This window comes from Dermochelys coriacea, chromosome 1 (genome assembly GCF_009764565.3).
Source record: "Dermochelys coriacea isolate rDerCor1 chromosome 1, rDerCor1.pri.v4, whole genome shotgun sequence".
Classification (NCBI taxonomy): domain Eukaryota; kingdom Metazoa; phylum Chordata; order Testudines; family Dermochelyidae; genus Dermochelys; species Dermochelys coriacea.
This window is the reverse complement of record NC_050068.2, coordinates 202,426,500-202,445,395: the sequence shown is the minus strand read 5'-3', so window position 1 is coordinate 202,445,395 and position 18,896 is coordinate 202,426,500. Positions and strand designations below refer to the sequence as shown.

General features: G+C 42.2%; 1 protein-coding gene and 1 long non-coding RNA gene across 7 annotated transcripts in view; one reads left to right on the top strand and one right to left on the bottom strand.

Moving 5' to 3' along the window:
* The window catches only part of LOC119843404 (limbic system associated membrane protein), a 1,338,056-nt gene that overhangs the window by 1,144,370 nt on the left and 174,790 nt on the right, over window positions 1-18,896 (top strand). The window lies entirely within an intron of this gene.
* LOC119843427 lies at window positions 4,488-8,920 on the bottom strand. The gene is made up of 3 exons (XR_005288954.2): window positions 8,832-8,920; window positions 6,377-6,492; window positions 4,488-4,923 (listed from the first exon to the last, which is right to left on the bottom strand). It is a non-coding gene; the product is annotated as an uncharacterized LOC119843427 (long non-coding RNA).

Here is an 18,896-nt window from a genome sequence, read left to right as displayed (position 1 = left end):
GTGGTTAAGGTAGAGAGGGTGTTTTTGCTCAAAGACTTTGTGGTCTAAACACAGGCCTAGAAGTATGGAACCTCCTCACTCAAACCCTTGCTCTTTTATAGTCTTCAGTAAGTCACTTTGCCGCTCTGTGCCTCAGTTTCCCCACTTTTAAAATAGGGATAATGCCGATCTATCTCACAGAATGTTATTTTTAACATTGTGCTTGTAATTATGTGGAAAAAGTGCATTTGGAGCTGTGGTCTCATGATGTGTATCAGACCAGAAACAATATATTTAATTCGTTTGGCCCCCAGAATGTGGAATTAGAATGCACTTTTCTTGAGTTAAATAATAGATGCCTATTTTAGCTCTTGGATAACTTAAAAGTAGGCTCTTTTAACTTCCGAGATGGTACATGCACGGTGCTCACTGAGGGATGTGGTTACCTTGTTTATTACGATTAGCATTACAGAAGCTCCTAAAGGCCGCAACATCAGTGCCCCATTGTGCAAGGCATTGTATAGACAAATACTAAAAGACAGTCCCTGCCATGAAGAGCCAACAATTTAAATAGACAAGACAGTCAACGGGTGGGAGAAAGAAAGCATCGTCATCCCCATTTCAACAACTGGGGAAACTGAGGCACAGTAACAGCAAGTAAGTGGCAGAGCCAGGTTGTAAACGTAGAACAAACTGGCTTTCTGTTAGATCATCTTGCCCATCTTCTCTTTTCCAGAGATACTCTGCCAGTATAGAATTAAGGTACAATATTCTTTCCAGTGCCTTGCCCAGCAGCTACCACAGCTGATAGGGCTCCCACTAATTCCCTTAGGAGACTATTCCACAGTCTCATTAGACTCTCCATTAGGAAATATTCCCCAACCACTCATTCTCACCGCTTTTCTCCTCCTTATGCCATCTTCAGCAATTCCAACCCTCTCACTTCTCAGTGTATACTCTCTTCAAATACTTGGTAGCATACAGTATACTAGCTTAGTATAGTGAACTAGCTAAAATAAGCTTTCTGAAGCTATGAAGGCTGTCAGATACTATGATGATGGATGCTAATATGAGAACCTGGACAGATAGGTAGATAGACTAAATAGATTCACTTTTTCCAAACATTCCTGATTTCTTTCTTTCTTTCTTGTGTATAATCTTTTTATTATTTTTCCCCTTGCAAAACAAGTAAAATACTTCAGAGAAAAAAGTAAACATAGTTGTCACTGGTGATTAGTAGTAATTACAATTTATGACAGGTTTCAGAGTAGCAGTCTTGTTAGTCTGTATTCGCAAAAAGAAAAAGGAGTACTTGTGGCACCTTGGAGACTAACAAATTTATTTGAGCATAAGCTTTCGTGAAGTGAGCTGTAGCTCACGAAAGCTTATGCTCAAATAAATTTGTTAATCTCCAAGGTGCCACAAGTACTCCTTTTCTTATTACAATTTATGATCTTGTGAAGGGTATGCAAATTATTTAAGCATTACAAAGAAAGGATTAATAACCACGAAGTATTTAACTCTTTCCATACAAGGTCCTATCACGTTATACATTTACAACTGGAAGTAGATTATACATTGTAGGGCCACATTTTCGAAAGTGTACAGGACCCATTCAATTAACTGGGCAGATTTTCAAATGAGCTCACCTTGTTGGACGCTGAGCTCTTTTGAAAATCTGGCCATTAGTATGTGGTAAATCTGGAGTCCTTGTACCAGCTCACTGATTCATCTAGTATGATGTTGGACAGGTCTTGTTCTGTGGAATGAGCCTTGATGCAATCTAATCCTCTAGGTTGAGATTCTCTTATGGGTTGTCTATACAGTGGGGTAATGCACTCTGCACAGGAGGGGGAGTGATTTTTAAAGTGCACTGACGTGTTGTGCATTAATTTATTTGTGTACATCTGGCTGGTATGCATTAAAGGTTCCTTACTGCACTGTAACGTTGCACTGTTTCAAACAGCACTATGCTGAAGCACACCAGCAGGGTCTACGTGGACCAATTAATGCACAACATGTTAGTGTGCGTCAAGGAATCACACCGCTGTAGAGCGCATTGCTGATCTGTGTACACAAGGCCTTAGTGAAACATGCTGCATAGAACTTGTGCTGTCCTTATTCACAGTTACGTTTTACAGACCAAAGAGTCTTTCTCTTCTTTGAATTTCTTTCAGTTTGTCTTCATCTTTTTGCTAAAGCGGAGGTCAGATTTGACGCTGGTGTTCTAGTGTGTATTCTTACCAGAGCTGTGCAGATGACGACTGATACAGACCTGCTCTGTGACATGATGCCTCTGTAGCTACAGCTGAAACTTATTTCTTCCAGCATATAACGTGTCTACTTCATACAGAATTTGCCCTCTCCCCTCACGTCTAGATCTCATTCAGCATTATGGCTGTTTCAGTTTTTCCCTCCCATTGACTACCAGGGTCTTGGGTTATTCTCCCCAGGTGTACTCTGTTAGGCCCTGATTCAGAAAGGCATTTAATCACATGCATAGCTTTAAGCATAGGCTTAAATCCTATTGACATCAGTACTTATACCCATGTGTAAAGTGGAGCATGTGCTAAACATGCTGTCCTGAATAGGGATGCTTTCAAAGTTGGGCTCTAGCTTGCATTTTCCCCTTGCAAATAGCAGGGCAGATTGTGATTCTCTTAGTCATAGCAGTGAGTAGTCAAGTCCATTGACTTCTATGGGACTACTTGTGTGAGTAACTACTAACCAAATGAGGACAAAAGGTTCACAGTTGATCTGTGGTGTTGATATGGCCTCCATTACTATAGTATTTGAGCAGCTCTCAGTCTTTTAATGTGTTTATCCTTCCAGCATCCCAATGAGGATGAGACTAAAGTTTAGATTTTTAAAGACATTTAGGCACCTAAAGGAGCAGGAAGGCACCTAGGTTTTTCAAGAGTGCCTAAGGATGGGAGTTAGGCATCTTGGTACTTTTGAAAATCCCACTAGGTGTCTATCTGCATCTTTAGGCACCTAAATACCTTTCAAAATCTTGCCCTAGGGGATGTACCCAAAACTGCACAGGAAGACTGGCAGAGCAAGAAACTCAGATCTTCTCGGGCTAGACCCCTAATCACTGATCCTTCCTCTTCAAACTGGCTGTCTATTTCTGATGCTGTACTTTTCTGTCCATGATATTCCTAACCTCTACAGATCCCTTTATATTATTTCTCTGTCTTCATGGGTGCTTGCAACTCCTCCCAATATAGCATTATCCACAACTTTCATCTGTGAAACTGTGTACTGCTTCTTCTGGCTTATTAATGAAGCTGTTAAATCAAGCCAGGCCTCATCCTGATTCCCGAAGAACTTCACAAAACACCTCCCTGCAAATTTGCACATGCATCGCTCTGATTGTTATCCTTTGCTTATGGTTCATCAGGCAATTTTCAATCCATGACAGTGCTCCTAATCCAAGACAGATTGAATTAAATTTGCAAGTAGGAGTTCATGAAGCTCTATATCAAACATTATGTGATCCAAATTCCCTTCAACCATTAATTTTGTAAAACAGTCTAAAAATACCATCATATGATATTTCATGGAACATACTGGACTTGCACAAGTTACAGCAATAAGAATGGAGAGCAGATAAGTGTTGGAAGAATGATCAACCTGGAGGCAACTTGACTCATGCATTATGGTCATGCTCAAAAATTCATCATTTTTGTGTCATAACATCAGATGTGATCAATCTGATTTTGACTTTTGATTTAGCTCATAAGTCACACAATTTTCCAGAATTAATAATTTAATAACTGTCTTAAAATAGCTTTTGCATGTTCATAAGAATTATCATTGCACTAGCTGTGCACCAAATTCATTGTTACAACTAAATGTGAGAATTGCACCAACGCAATGCAAATTGCTTCCTATGAAGGATGCACTTATCTAATGCAAAATGACCTACCAAAGTTCCATGGAAATTTCTCACATCATGTCAAAGGTACTAATATTAATCTCATCAATAATAATGAATTAACAATAATTTATTGTCTACAGTAGGTCCCACAATGTGTTCAGCTCTTTCCAAATCTTTAAGTAGGGATAATTGCTGCTGTGAGGAGCTCATGGTCTCAGGACAGAGGAGAGTGAGACTAGGGAAGGGGAACAACAAAACAGATACATACTTGACCATTTACTAAATGGTACAAATCTAAATATAATGGTGACACTCCCAGGGTTGCAAGGCACCTCACCACCACCTGTCCTTAGCATGAAGCAGTCTTGTCTGTGCCTGCTGTGGGTCTGCTCCCTGAATCCAGCAGCCCCAGACAGCATGAACTCTACCTTCCAGGGCTCCACAGGCCTCACCCTCCCTGTACAGGTAGCAACAGACACACACCAATCCCCAAATATTCAGTGCGTTCCCTGAAGTGCCCAGCCCCTTATCCATTCCCTTTGTGAACAGCAGGCCTGGTAATTCTAGAACAGTACACCTCAGCTTATTAATTATACATTAGAACACAGCTCTGTTAAACACAGGTACTTAGATATATTTATAGTGAAACAAGAATAAGTTTAATATTAAAGAATAGAGATTCAAGTGCTAATGAGTAAGAATATTGGAAACAAATGGTTACATGTAAAACAAAATCATAACACCTTTTCATGAGACTAAGCTTAACAAACATGTTACTCTTTTGTCTAAAGAAGCTGATCTCACCCAAAGTTCTCCAGTGTTTTCAACCCAGCCTGGCTGAGATCCTATTTTCATGAAGCAAGAGCACTGTCCTTTTACTCCCTCAGTGAATGGTTCCTGGGCATCCCCTTTGTCCCCAAAATACACTCAAGCAAACCTTTGATATACACCTCCAGATAAGGTTTTTTTCTCCTGCCATGTTTCTTTTCCTGTTACTTCATTTATGAAGTTCTTTCTTGCAATCCTTCATTTTCATTTGGTTCAGACTAGAGAAGGGGGACCTGTAGTGAATGAGACAATATTCAATTTACATGTAAATTGATAAATGGAGAGACATCTCTCCTCTGACAGAAAACTTGTTTTTCACTGTTGCTGGTGACTAATACTTGGACACGGACTTTAAGAATATGTTTTCAGTATTTATACATATCTCTTTACATAGTATCTGTAGGTATATTTTACAATTATATTGATGATCGGTGTGTCACCGACTTTCATTTGAGCCCTCAAATGACATTCTGTGGGGAACCAGAATGTACATCCCAGAATCCCTGCAACTCTGTGCACCCCCTTACCAATTGGCATTAGGAGGTTCTTGGTCAGAATCATGCTGAGGGAAATATATCTTCAGATGATATATTCAGAGTAGCCTTGTTGGGGTTGGTCCTGCTTTGAGCAGGGGGTTGGACTAGATGACCTCCTGAGGTCCCTTCCAACCCTGATATTCTATGCTTCTATAGAGCTGGTCAAACCATTTTAGACAATCATTTTCTGTCAAAAAATGCAGGTTCATGGAAATCTAAACATTTTCAGAGTGTGTGTCCATTTCAATGAAATTTTCAAATAGAATGTTTTGAAACAAACCATTTTGACTTTCCTATTTTGACAAGGTAAGACTGTTGTTTTAACTGTGTCATTTAGTTTTGTTTAATTTCATTTAGACTGTTGTATTAAGATTAATATTATATTATATTTCCTATTTTATATTATAATGTGTTGGCATTATCAAAATGAAACAATTTGACATTTTTTAAACAAAACAATTAGCCATAATCAAAACAGAATGTTTCCAGATTGAAATTATCAGTCATTTCTGTTCTATGAAAAAAAAACTTGAAATTTTAACTTTTTGTTCCAATTCATAGGGGTAGAAAATGAAATGTGGGCAATTCCTTTGGAATGGGAATTCTGGTTTCTGATTAACTCTACTTTGTGACAGGTTGGGGACGAAGCCCAGGCTTTTCAATTTTATTGTTTTTAGGTAAACATCTGACAATATTTTGTCAAACAAGGGATGGTACCTTCTGTGTGTGGATATAAATGGGTTACAGTGAACTAAGAAAGGGTTCAGTCCTGCAGAACTAATTCAAGAAAGTTTGTCCAACCAAAGTTAATGAGGCTTTTGCTTGTGTGAGGACCACAGTAATGAGCTCATTGTTATTAAGGGCAAGATTTTTAAAGGCACAAATGGGAGGCAGGTGCACATCTCCCACTGCACATCCTTTAAAATCAAAGGGAGTACGCTGTCAAGCTCCCATTTCTGTCTTTGAAAACCTCCCCCTCGAGCAATGATCCATTGTATTCATTCCTGGAAGTCTGATCATTAATATTGGTTTGCAAGCTGGAAGAATGAGCATAAACAAATACAAGGTCTTCTCCTCAATGGGTTATGCTTTATAGTAAAAGAGAAAAATAAATGAGCATAAGTAGGAAAGGCAAGAAAAAATCACCCACTCTCTTTCAGCGTTCAGCTCTTCCCTACATCCCAGGATGTGGTACCTAGTCTTGCCAAACTCATCGTCTTCCTCTTCCTCTGATGCTGTTATTAGCATAACCTTGCCCTAGGGCACCTGTGCCAGGGGAGAAGGAAGTAATCCCTTGTTCAGCAGTTAGATTGAATAAACAATTTCCAGGAATGTTAGATTCCCGCCCCCTGATATTTTAAGGGCAAAGATGGGTGCACACAGTGAAGAGAAGAGGGTGAAAGGAGCCTAAGACTTAGGAACAATGTGGTGGTTGTGCTCTCCTGAGTTCAAACTCGACTGAGATTAACGTTGCCACTGGAGTTCTTCAGAGTTGACAGTGATGGAGCTATCATCACAGGACTATGAACTGCGGCACTGGCCAATGAAACTGCGTGGCACGGAGGGGAATGCAGGTTGCACCTTTCAAAAGATCTTTGAGTCAGCCACTTTGCCTTTCACTGGGCCCATCCCTTACACAGTCACAAGGCAGCCTTAAACATTGGTACCACAACTGCTTTTCTCCAGTTTTCAGATACCTCCCCGTACTCCATGACTTGTCAAATATAATTAGCAGTTGCTGAGTGAATTGATCAACTAATTTCCTTCTCACCCTCAGATGCATTTAATCCATTAGCTGATTATTTGTAGATATTTATTTTCCCCTAACATTTCATCCCTTACATTTTATCATTAGTTCCATTTATTAGGTTGCTGTTGTTTCCTGATTGTCCAAAATGCTGTTCTTTGTTTTTCTTGTTCAAGACCATGAGATATTTTAACAAGTTGCTTGGCACCTCAGTCATTTAAACATCATCATGAATGTCACCTCTTTCCCTTTACTTACTAGTGGGCACACTTACTATCTAGTGCTCTTTATTTCCCCAAGATAATAGGCCGTCTTCTTCTCCATAGCCCTTTGGCAGCACTAACCCATTCTCACTTTGTGATGCCCTATCCGGTCTTTGTTAGCCGTTTTGACTCTATACCTTCTTTGATCCCTTCTCCATTTCCAATAAAGGGTTTATTTTTCACATAAGCTGTTTGGGCAGCGCCATCGTGGCTGTGTTTATAACAAACATTTTTACCAAAAATTTCCCACCCTTACTATTACCAGTATACACTGTCCCCAGGTATTTTAAAACCAAGACATCTAGCTCTTACTAAAGTGGCCCGAGGCCAGTGGTTCTCAAACTTTTGTACTGGTGACACCTTTCACATAGCAAGCCTCTGAGTGCGACCCCTCTTATAAATTAAAAACACTTTTTTATATATTTAACACCATTATAAATGCTGGAGGCAAAGTGGGATTTGGAGTAGAGGCTGACGGCTCGTGACCCCTCGTGTAATAACCTCGCGACCCCCTGAGGGATCCCGACCCCCCAGTTTGAGAACCCCTGGCCTAGGACATAAAACCGATCTTTGCAGAAGAAAAAGAAAAACTAGGATCTATGCGCAGAACTGGGAGCCAGGAGTCTTGGGTTGTTATTTATACTAAGGTAATGCCTAGAAGACCCAGCTGAGATTGAGCCACCAGTGTGTTGAATGCTGTACATATGCCTAGTAAAAAACAGCTCCTGCCATGAAGAGTTTGCAGTCTGGAGAAACAGAGACAGTGAGAGGTGAAATGATTTGTGCATGGTCACAAAGCAGCTCACTAATACAGCCAGGAGTAGACTCTCCTGAATCTCAGTCTAGTACCTTAGCTATTGGACCATGCTGCCTCTCCACTCAGCTACTGACGCTTACTTTGAGCAAGTCACAGACACCTGTTTCCCAATATATGAGATGGGTATCATGATACTGACCCACTTCACAAGTGAGTTAGTAGAATTAGTGAGAGTTTGTAAAATGCTTTGAGATCTTTGCATAGAGGTGTCATGCCACCCAATTCTGATGAAACATTTTGTGTGGACCCTTACACTACACTAAACCTTCCGCAGCCTGCTGTGGTGAACTTAATTTTTGTAATGAGTTTTTCCATAAGCCCAAGATGTTACACCCAATATCTATCTTACAGATGCCACCGTCACCTATCCCACCCCCACCAAGGAAGCACCTGATATAAGTCAAGTGAATTTTCCCTCCTTGCTGAGAATCACTGCTTCTCCATCTGACACTACCCAAAGCCCTGTTTTAACTAACAGTGATGTGACCTGTTTATAGGCATAAGAAGTACTTTCAGCATAGCTAGCAGACAGCTGCCATACATCCTGCTAGTCTATTGATATTCAAGGCATGGATGAACTCGTTTCCCACTGTGGCATCCTGGCATTCAGAGGATGAAGTGTCCCTCCAAACATGCATCTTTCCTGTTCCACCAACATTCCCCCCACCCCCCAGCACTACAGAAGATGCCTGGTGTCCTTTGTGAGCAATGAAACGCAGTATGATAAGTGTGCCATTGGAAGAGGCTTGTGATTATGTGACAAGATGTGTCCACTGACCTGTCTGACAGAGCTGATCTAAGCCAACTGCAAGAGAACAAGACAAAGAAACTGCATACCTGGAGCCTCCTAGTTCTGTTCCTGTTCTTAAAGGAAAAATGCAGCAATTAGTTGTAATACCATCGGTAGCTAAATAATGGTGTAATATATAAGAATATTCTGTATGTTGTGTGCATGGACAGTTCTGTGGTGAGAATCATAGAAATGTATGACTGGACGGGACCTCAGTAGGTCATACTAGTCCAGTCCCTTGTATTGAGGCAATGTTAATTTATCGTATCTCAATTAAATGCCCTTCATTCCGGTCCCTCCAATATTCAAACCCACACACTCAGCTATGACCCATAGTTGAAAATACTCATTGATGTCAATTTCTTCAATGGTTATTTACAGCCATCATTATGTTTGACGATGGATGTATTCTCCAGACAAACCGGCTCTATGAACTTTGGCAATGCTGATAATTCTGGGCGGTCCACAGTAATCTGATTAACTCCCCATTGTGGGGAAAACTAACAGTAAGAGGCAGCTGCAGGCAGGGCAAAGAGAAAGCAAACAAAATGTTGGCGCCTGGTATCTTGTAAAATTTCCACATTCTACAGCTGGGGCCCTGAGTGAGATGACAGGGCATTTCACACCTTTCAGAGCCATTGTTTCATGCTTTTTGCAGACTCTCAGGAACAGTGGTTTATACACGCTTCTCCTTTTGGCTCTTAATTTCTCCACTCTGTGCTGGTAATTTAAACTAAAGGCCTTGTGAATCTGAAGTTCATAGCATAACTTGTAGAAGAGAGACATCCAGTTCATCCAACTGAGGGAGGCACTGATTCTACCGTGCAAACAATGAAGCAGATTGAAGCTGCCCTCAGCTTTTTAATAAGATACTGCATTCCAAGGACACTACAGTTTCTCTCATTTGGAGTCCACTTAGCTCAAAGTAGAGCATTACATGCCAGAAACTCCTGGCCTTACTTTATATAAACGTGAAGGCAGCCTACTGGGCCTCATTGTATAATTCAGGGGATTGCACCTAGGACAACTCTATCCTTTGCAACCAGCCAGCCAATGAAAGCTTCAGAGAAGCTATTAAGCCTCAGATACTCTAGCCATGGGGGCTATTTAAGATGAACAGAATGAAAAATTGATGATAGGTGAAGATGGGTCACTCTCACACATGCACACGCCCCTACACATACTCTCACAATGCAGCAGATAGGTAGAAGTCTCCACGTTTTTAACCTAAACTAAAAAGCAGCTCCCTGTGTGAAGGAAGCATGTTTAGTGGTTCTGCCTCATGAGGGGGCCATTTTTACTTGAGAGTCTTGACCTTCAGCAGGATAGGGCATGGGAGGAAGGGGCCCCAGGGGATGCACCATCTTTCTCTCCCTTGCTGTGAAGTCTGGCAGTTGGTTGACACTGGACCTGATCATAAGGAAGGCTCAGCAGACATGTCTCATCGCATAAAGGCAAACATCTTTGGATGGATACAAATGAGGTTGCGGGGGGTCTTGGGCTGCTTTGGAAATTGTCCTCTGATGCTCTCAGGCTCTGTAGCTTGCTAAAGAGAGAGTGCTCTTTGCAGGAATTGATTGTCTTCCCTGAACACAGGTGGTGTGTGTGTGTGAAATGGTGAGCCGGGGGGAGAAAAGAGAAGGGTATGGATTTCTCAGACAGCATTCACAGGCACTATTCATTTCCTTCAGAGGTGTAGGTGTAAATAGGATAGCACAACAGGGTCCAGAAGCAGGAGAGAGGAAGTTCTTACATGTCCCTTGCTTCACCTGCCACAGGCTCTGTATTATGCAAGCTGGGGGGTTAATGAGAGCATCTCATGGTTAATTTTCATTTCTTCAGTCATGAGTGAAGTTCTGAGGAACAGAGGTGGGGTTTGGCCTCCTTACTGTAAGAACTGCCAGGACCTTTTTCTAGGCTATTGATGACCTCTGTAATTATGCCAGGTAACATACACTCACAAGCTGGGATCTCAGTACTGTATTCCCATGATTAAGCAAATCACTTCAGCGGAACAAACTTTGATCTAACAAAGGTTTATACCGCATCCTACAGCTTCTAATAACAACATACACCCAAGACCACAGACAGTCATTGTCGGAGCTGGGTTCAGAACTCAGAGCTTCCTGGCCCATGCTTCTCTCAGCTTGCCATTCCTTTCCCTTGACCTCACACTGTGCATACTCTCAGTCCTCTTTCTCCCTTTAACCCACCGGCCGCAGGATGTGTTTTAGCTACTTGTTATGACCACTAAGGTTCAGTATTTTGCATCTAGCAATGACATGTTAATTTATTACATGGTTCAGAAAGAAGTACCTGAGAGGATACTGCTACCACTTTGGCTCTTGTAAGTCTCCCTACCTTCTCCAGGTGGGTCTCCCTGGTAGTCTCATACTCTGTGGGAGGGCTTGGTCAACAGTGTCCAGTTTGAATATGAACCCCAATTCCCCACTTTGAGAAGCAGGGAAGCTGGTTGGTCCCCAGTGTCCTTGTGCCCCATGTTTTTCTAAGGTAACGAATATATTGTTCTTTGTCTTTCAATGGGCTGTGATTCCTTCTATCCACCCACACTCCCTTGTGCTTGACTTTCAATTCAGCTTCAGTTTCAATGAATATATTGGAATCACAAGGCACACATGTGTTGCCAAAGTTAATAAATCAACTGTTATATGTCTTTCTCTCCCCTACACTCTTTCTCCTCCCAGCTTCTCTCTCTAATAGTCTCCCCAGGTGATAGTTAGCTATCTCAAACTCAAGACAAGCTGTCACTTACCAAGGGGGAAGAGCAATTGGTCTCTATATGGACTACAAGCCGTCAGGAACAGTATCCCCGATACTGTCACGGCTAACCTGGTGGCAGAACTTTGTGACTTTGTCCTGACCCATAACTATTTCACATTTGGTGACAATGTATACCTTCAAATCAGCGGCACTGCGATGGGTACCCGCATGGCCCCACAGTATGCCAACATTTTTATGGCTGACTTAGAACAACGCTTCCTCAGCTCTCGTTCCCTAATGCCCCTACTCTACTTGCGCTACATTGATGACATCTTCATCATCTGGACCCATGGAAAAGAAGCTCTTGAGGAATTCCATCATGATTTCAACAATTTCCATCCCACCATCAACCTCAGCCTGGACCAGTCCACACAAGAGATCCACTTCCTGGACACTACGGTGCTAATAAGCGATGGTCACATAAACACCACCCTATATCGGAAACCTACTGACCGCTATTCCTACCTACATGCCTCTAGCTTTCATCCAGATCATACCACTCGATCCATTGTCTACAGCCAAGCGCTACGATATAACCGCATTTGCTCCAACCCCTCAGACAGAGACAAACACCTACAAGATCTCTATCATGCATTCCTACAACTACAGTACCCACCTGCTGAAGTGAAGAAACAGATTGACAGAGCCAGAAGAGTACCCAGAAGTCACCTACTACAGGACAGGCCCAACAAAGAAAACAACAGAACGCCACTAGCCATCACCTTCAGCCCCCAACTAAAACCTCTCCAACGCATCATCAAGGATCTACAACCTATCCTGAAGGACGAGCCATCGCTCTCTCAGATCTTGGGAGACAGACCAGTCCTTGCTTACAGACAGCCCCCCAATCTGAAGCAAATACTCACCAGCAACCACACACCACACAACAGAACCACTAACCCAGGAACCTATCCTTGCAACAAAGCCCGTTGCCAACTCTGTCCACATATCTATTCAGGGGATACCATCATAGGGCCTAATCACATCAGCCACACTATCAGAGGCTCGTTCACCTGCGCATCTACCAATGTGATATATGCCATCATGTGCCAGCAATGCCCCTCTGCCATGTACATTGGCCAAACTGGACAGTCTCTACGTAAAAGAATGAATGGACACAAATCAGACGTCAAGAATTATAACATTCAAAAACCAGTTGGAGAACACTTCAATCTCTCTGGTCACTCGATCACAGACCTAAGAGTGGCTATACTTCAACAAAAAAGCTTCAAAAACAGACTCCAACGAGAGACTGCTGAATTGGAATTAATTTGCAAACTGGATACAATTAACTTAGGCTTGAATAGAGACTGGGAATGGATGAGTCATTACACAAAGTAAAACTATTTCCCCATGGTATTTCTCCCACCCCCCCCCCCCCCCACTGTTCCTCTGATATTCTTGTTAACTGCTGGAATTAGCCTACCTGCTTGTCACCATGAAAGGTTTTCCTCCTTTCCCCCCCTGCTGTTGGTGATGGCTTATCTTAAGTGATCACTCTCCTTACAGTGTGTATGATAAACCCATTGTTTCATGTTCTCTGTGTGTGTGTATATAAATCTCTCCTCTGTTTTTTCCACCAAATGCATCCGATGAAGTGAGCTGTAGCTCACGAAAGCTTATGCTCTAATAAATTTGTTAGTCTCTAAGGTGCCACAAGTACTCCTTTTCTTTTTGCGAATACAGACTAACACGGCTGCTACTCTGAAACCTGGTCTCTATAGTGTGTCTGATATTTTCTTTCCTTTACAGGGCATGCAAGCATCAGTCTTTAAACTCTCTTAAAGAAGCTGTGTTTGCCTGAAGGTTGGCTAATGACTTAAGAAGGACCAGAGGTTTTTTCAGCGGTACCAAACAAAGCAGTAAACCCTTGGCACCCCCTCAAGGAGCCAAGAGGTTTCACAGCATGACAAGGCCAGTAGAACTGGTGGAGTCACCCACTGACCATGGAGAGGTCCAGATTACAGAAAAACCATTCCACTGTGTAGAAATCTCTGTTAAATAGAGCAGTGAGTGCTTTCCTCCTTCCACTAACCCACCCAATCCTATGGCATGACAGTGAACAAAGTATTAAGGAAAGAGACAGATCCCTCAGGTGTCTCGAGCAGTGGATACAATCTGCCCAGGACAGTGTGTTTGGAATTTAATTCCCAGTACATCATCAAGCATGTGGCCTGGATATGGTATTACATGGTATTGGGGGTTTTTATCCTTTGTCATTAGTGTCCATTCCTAATCCAGTGGTAGCTTGATCCAATAGCGTGATGCCATCTCTGTTGGCCCTCTTCTTTCCCCTGGGAGTTAGGAACAGTTTTCCTCATTGCTTTCTCATGAAAAGTCATTATCACTCCTGATAGTTTGAAGAACTCTCCTTCTCTAACTCCCTCATATTTTGGGCACTGGAGCCAGAAGTATGTGTGTGTGTGTCTCTCTCTTTTTCTCTCAATATTTCCTTCTATATTAGTTCTACGATTGTTCCTCCCTGCTTGCAGTGCACTCTGTGACTCCCAGTTTCCTTCTCTAGTTTGCAATCCATGAGACTGGTTCTCCATTGCCCTGCATTTTGTGTAATCATTTCCACCTGGCCAAAGTGAATGTAAAATACTACCATTATAATTTGGTAGTGTTTCACCCCCACTGTGTGCAGCCAGTGGAAAATCAGGCCCATTGATTCTGTATTTGGTAAGAGTCTCCCTTAGCTTTGTATATCTCACTGTGGTGAGATAATGATCTCTGCGTGGAACTAGCAAATTAACACTCTCAAATCTTGCTAGTTTTTGTTTGTTCTCAGGAAATGACATATTAGTGTTGTAGATATTGAGCATCATTACTATCTAGATCCTTGTAAGTTACCCATTACCAAAGTACCTAAGTGGCTCACAAACCTTGTTCTCATAATGTATGTGGCAAGGAAGTATTATTAGCCTCATTTTGAAGATGGGGAAGTGAATCATATCAAGGTGAAGTAAGTTGCCCAAGGTCTCACAAGAAGTCTGTGGCAGACCCAGAAACCAATCCCTGATTGCGAGAGTGCCAGTTCCACTGCCTTTAATATAAGACCATGCCTCCTTCCTTTTTGGCTGTGGTTGTTTGCTCCACTAGTCAGAAGATTAGAGATGTTGAGACCAGAAATTGATGGCACAGTAGATGTTTTCATTTGGATTTAGTTTTTGATCTCCTGCTGTGACAGAAGTGTACACTGCTTTGATTAGTGTTCATTTCTGTATATTGATTAGCAGGGGAAGATGCCACATCTTTGCTGCTCTGAGGCCAGTGTTGCTAGATTCCCTCTGCACAGCGAGTAGTTGTTTGCAGGACTTCAGCTGGAGAGTTTCTGCAGAGGTTTTGTCCCAATCAGCTTAGCAGCCCACACTGTCCCCAGTCTGTGTAATTTCCTTCTCCAAAAAGGAGGCTCTGTCAGTTTCTTACCAATCATTTGTATTCAGTGCTTTCTGCTCTTGAACTTCTTACAAAATCCTGAGACCCTGATGTCCCTTCAGACATATACAAGTCAATTGAAGCTACCCATATGTTTTTGAGGACATGGAATTGAGGTCTAGGTCCCTAACTGCAGTTCTAATGTATAACTTGCTGGCTATCTGGCCAATCTTGCTCATATTGAGTTCAGTGGCAAAATTCCTATTGACTTCAATGGGAACAGAATTGAATCCCACTAGCGGCAGCCCCAAAAGAATAAACCCTGCTACTGAAAATCAGGAAAATTCTCCTGGAACCCAAGAGGCATAGATATGTGTTTATGAAGCCAGTATTCCTGGATTCCATCCCCAAATGTCCATTGTGATGTCCATATGTATGGAGCAAATCTTCGTCATGCATTGAGAGTTCAGAAGAGCTGCTAGGGCACTTCTAAAGACCTCAAGGTGTCTCAGCACATGGTTGAGCCAAAACAGAAGTTCTCTTTTGGCAGAGGAACCAGATGGGTAGAAACTCTACACACACGAGTGTGATTCCTTATTGTCCTATAGGATGTGACCATGGAAGTCTTAGTACTCCCCACGTAGCTGCTCACTTAGCACAAGGCTAAGGTTCTTCACACTGGATCATACTTGTGCAGGAGAACATTTATGATGAAAGGAGTTCCTTGTCTTGAACTCCCTGCTCCTTCCTCAGCAAGTGGCTGGCCATAACTTAGAACATGTGCTGCTTCCAGATGTCACCAAACTAGATAATAAGTAACATCTGAAGGTTTACAGTTTACAGCTGGCATTTCTGAACTTCCTTGGATTCAGGGATATGGTTCAGCACCTCTCTACTTAACAGCAGCTACCAGCTAGCCTCGACTGAGTTCTTACATCAGAAGAAGAATTGGTCTATTAGTCTTCTGATTGTTGAACTAGCCATTTGATAAAGCAGTCATAGTAACTTTGCCTTCTGTATTGTCCATCATTCACTAAATAGGACAACGATTCTTTTTTCTGGGGAGTCAACGGTAACTTTTTATCCTGCTGTTGTTCTATACCAGGGCTTAGAAAGATCTAGAGAGAGTTATTAAATAACTGAATCAGATACATACCCACACCGCTCTCAAAGGCTTTGCCTGAACTCAAACCAAGAATTATTTTTTCTGAGGTTCAGAAATGTCTGAGTACAGTTTTTACATTCTATTTCCAGGCCTGGCACTTCTATACTTCCTACTTTGGCATGGGATCCAAACCGATCACACCAAAACACCACACAATGCCTTTGGTTCCACCAGAATCCTGAAGTACCAGACATCTTGCGCAAAAGATGGTCATCACAAGATCTCCAACCCAATTTGCAAACCTGAATGCATTAGGAAGTGAAGCCTCCAAACAGAGGAATTGTTAAATCTGCCACATGCATTCGATTTTTATGTGAGACTTGTCCTTTCAAAGCTATTGGAATGTGTCAACATTGAGCCACATCCTTGATTCTGTGCCATATTGCAAGTCACTACTGCACACTGCAGCATCAGAACTCACTGCCTCATGGCTTGTTTATCAATATGGCAATGTGATAGTTTTCAATCAGATGAGCCAATGGAGAGGCATTTAATGAGAAACCTCCTTTTTTTTTTTTAAACTAACGTGCAGATTTCCTCCAGGTGGTGCAGATAGGTATTTCCAAAAGAGCAGCCTATTTACTCATAGCCAGGTGGTAATGTCAGTAATGTGAGGGCTGAATGAGGAGCATTCAGGCTGCAGCCGCTGAGAGATTTAGCAAAATTGTACCTGTAGTACCATACACAAGAATACAACTGAGTGTATTATACTGATTCGTAGGGGTGTAAGTGGAGGAAATTCCCTTCCCATCTCACTCCTTCATCCCCACTTCCAGCTTCAATTCAAGGCCTCTCACATTTCTTCATCTCATCTCTACTCCTTCTTTAATTATTAGGAAGCTCCAACCTTCCTCCCATCGGGTAGAAAACCTCTTTCACCTTGAACCTCCTACCTTGGAACCCCTTTGGGCTCTGTCTTAATTCCACTCCATGCCCAGCCTGCTCTCCCCATTTACACCATCGTACCAAAGAGAGGCCTAGGAACCAGCCGCCAGGTCCAGCCAGGACTCACTTAAAACAAGAGTTTTGATTTGGCTCTTCCTGCACTGTCCAGAAACCTTCCTCTCCTAGGTCTACCAATTCCTGAAGGCCACCTTCTATCCTTACCCTTTAAGAATCTGATCCAGAGGCCATTAACATCAATGGAAAGATTCCCACTGACTTCAGTGGGCTTTGGATCAAGCCCTAACAGGGCTGTACATTTTGTTTCAACTATGACTCAGGTAAACCTGACTTTCTTAGTACTTGTATTTGCAGGGTGTTTTCTAAGATCCATCTTTGGGACTGAAATATGAAGGGAGCTGCTATTTTCAGTGCATTTTTTTTCTAGATGGTTAATAAAACCATGAGAAGACCAGATCTTGCGTTATTTCAATCCCACAAATAACTCCCTCTGTCACTAAATGTAGTCCATGGAAAATACATACAAATACTTAAATCACTAATGCTAAACCCCCATATACATCCCTAGTCCTCAAAGTATTTAGGATTTGGGGATTAGGCAGCGTCCCCAGGGTTAATCCCTCAGAATTAGCATAGCAAACACTTCTGTAACTTCTTGTTTACATGTGACATGTCAACAATGCTGTTTATTCACAGGCAGTCTCCCTGTGTACTTTAGTCAAAGAGCAGTTGGGGTGATTGTTACAGGCTGAAAGCACCAGAGCAGTTTGGATTTTGAACAGAGAGAACCTCCTCTTAGAGAGATGTGCTATGAATAAAGACATCACTATTGCCATGCTGTGAATTTGATATTTTAGTCAAAGATCAGTTTCACAGCAAAGATACAATATTTTGTACACAGTGGTCCAAGTTCCTCAGGGGAGTTGCAGCAGGGATACGCTTAGTCTATTACGTTTTCGTTCTATAATTTGACGTGTCCATATTCAGTATACAGCCAAGAATCTAGGCTTTGTGCGCTATCAAAATCCACAATGGTGAATTCAGCACATCACCATCCTGAACCTGTGGGTGTTTAGCCAGACCAAACTCTTCAGAGCTGGGTGTGGATGGATGAACATCATCAACAGATGGGCCAAGAAGGCTGGGTTCAGTCCTGGAACTGGAATCAGTTGAAAAGGAAGGTTGGGGTTTGGGTTGAAGACCGAGTGAGTAGTTCATAGATTCATAGATACTAAGGTCAGAAGGGACCACTCTGATCATCTAGTCCGACCTCCTGCACAGCGCAGGCCACAGAATGTCACCCACCACTCCTATGAAAAACCTCACCCATGTCTGAGCTATTGAAGTCCTCAAATCATGGTTCAAAACTTCAAGGAGCAGAGAAGCCTCTCTCCAGTCAACCATGCCCCATGCTACAGAGGAAGGCAAAAAAACCTCCAGGGCCTCTCCAATCTGCCCTGGAGGAAAACTCCCTCCCGACCCCAAACATGGCAATTAGCTAAACCCTGAGCACATGGGCAAGATTCACCAGCCAGATACCCAGGAAAGAGTTTTCGATAGTAAATCAGATCCCATCCATCTAATATCCCATCTCAGGGGATTTGGCCTATTTACCCTGAATATTTAAAGATCAATTACTTACCAAAATCCCATTATCCCATCATACCATCTCCTCCATAAACTTATCGAGTAGAATCTTAAAACCAGATAGATCTTTTGCCCCCACTGCTTCCCTTGGAAGGTTATTCCAAAACTTCACTCCTCTGATGGTTAAAAACCTTCGTCTGATTTCAAGTCTAAACTTCCTGGTGGCCAGTTTATACCCA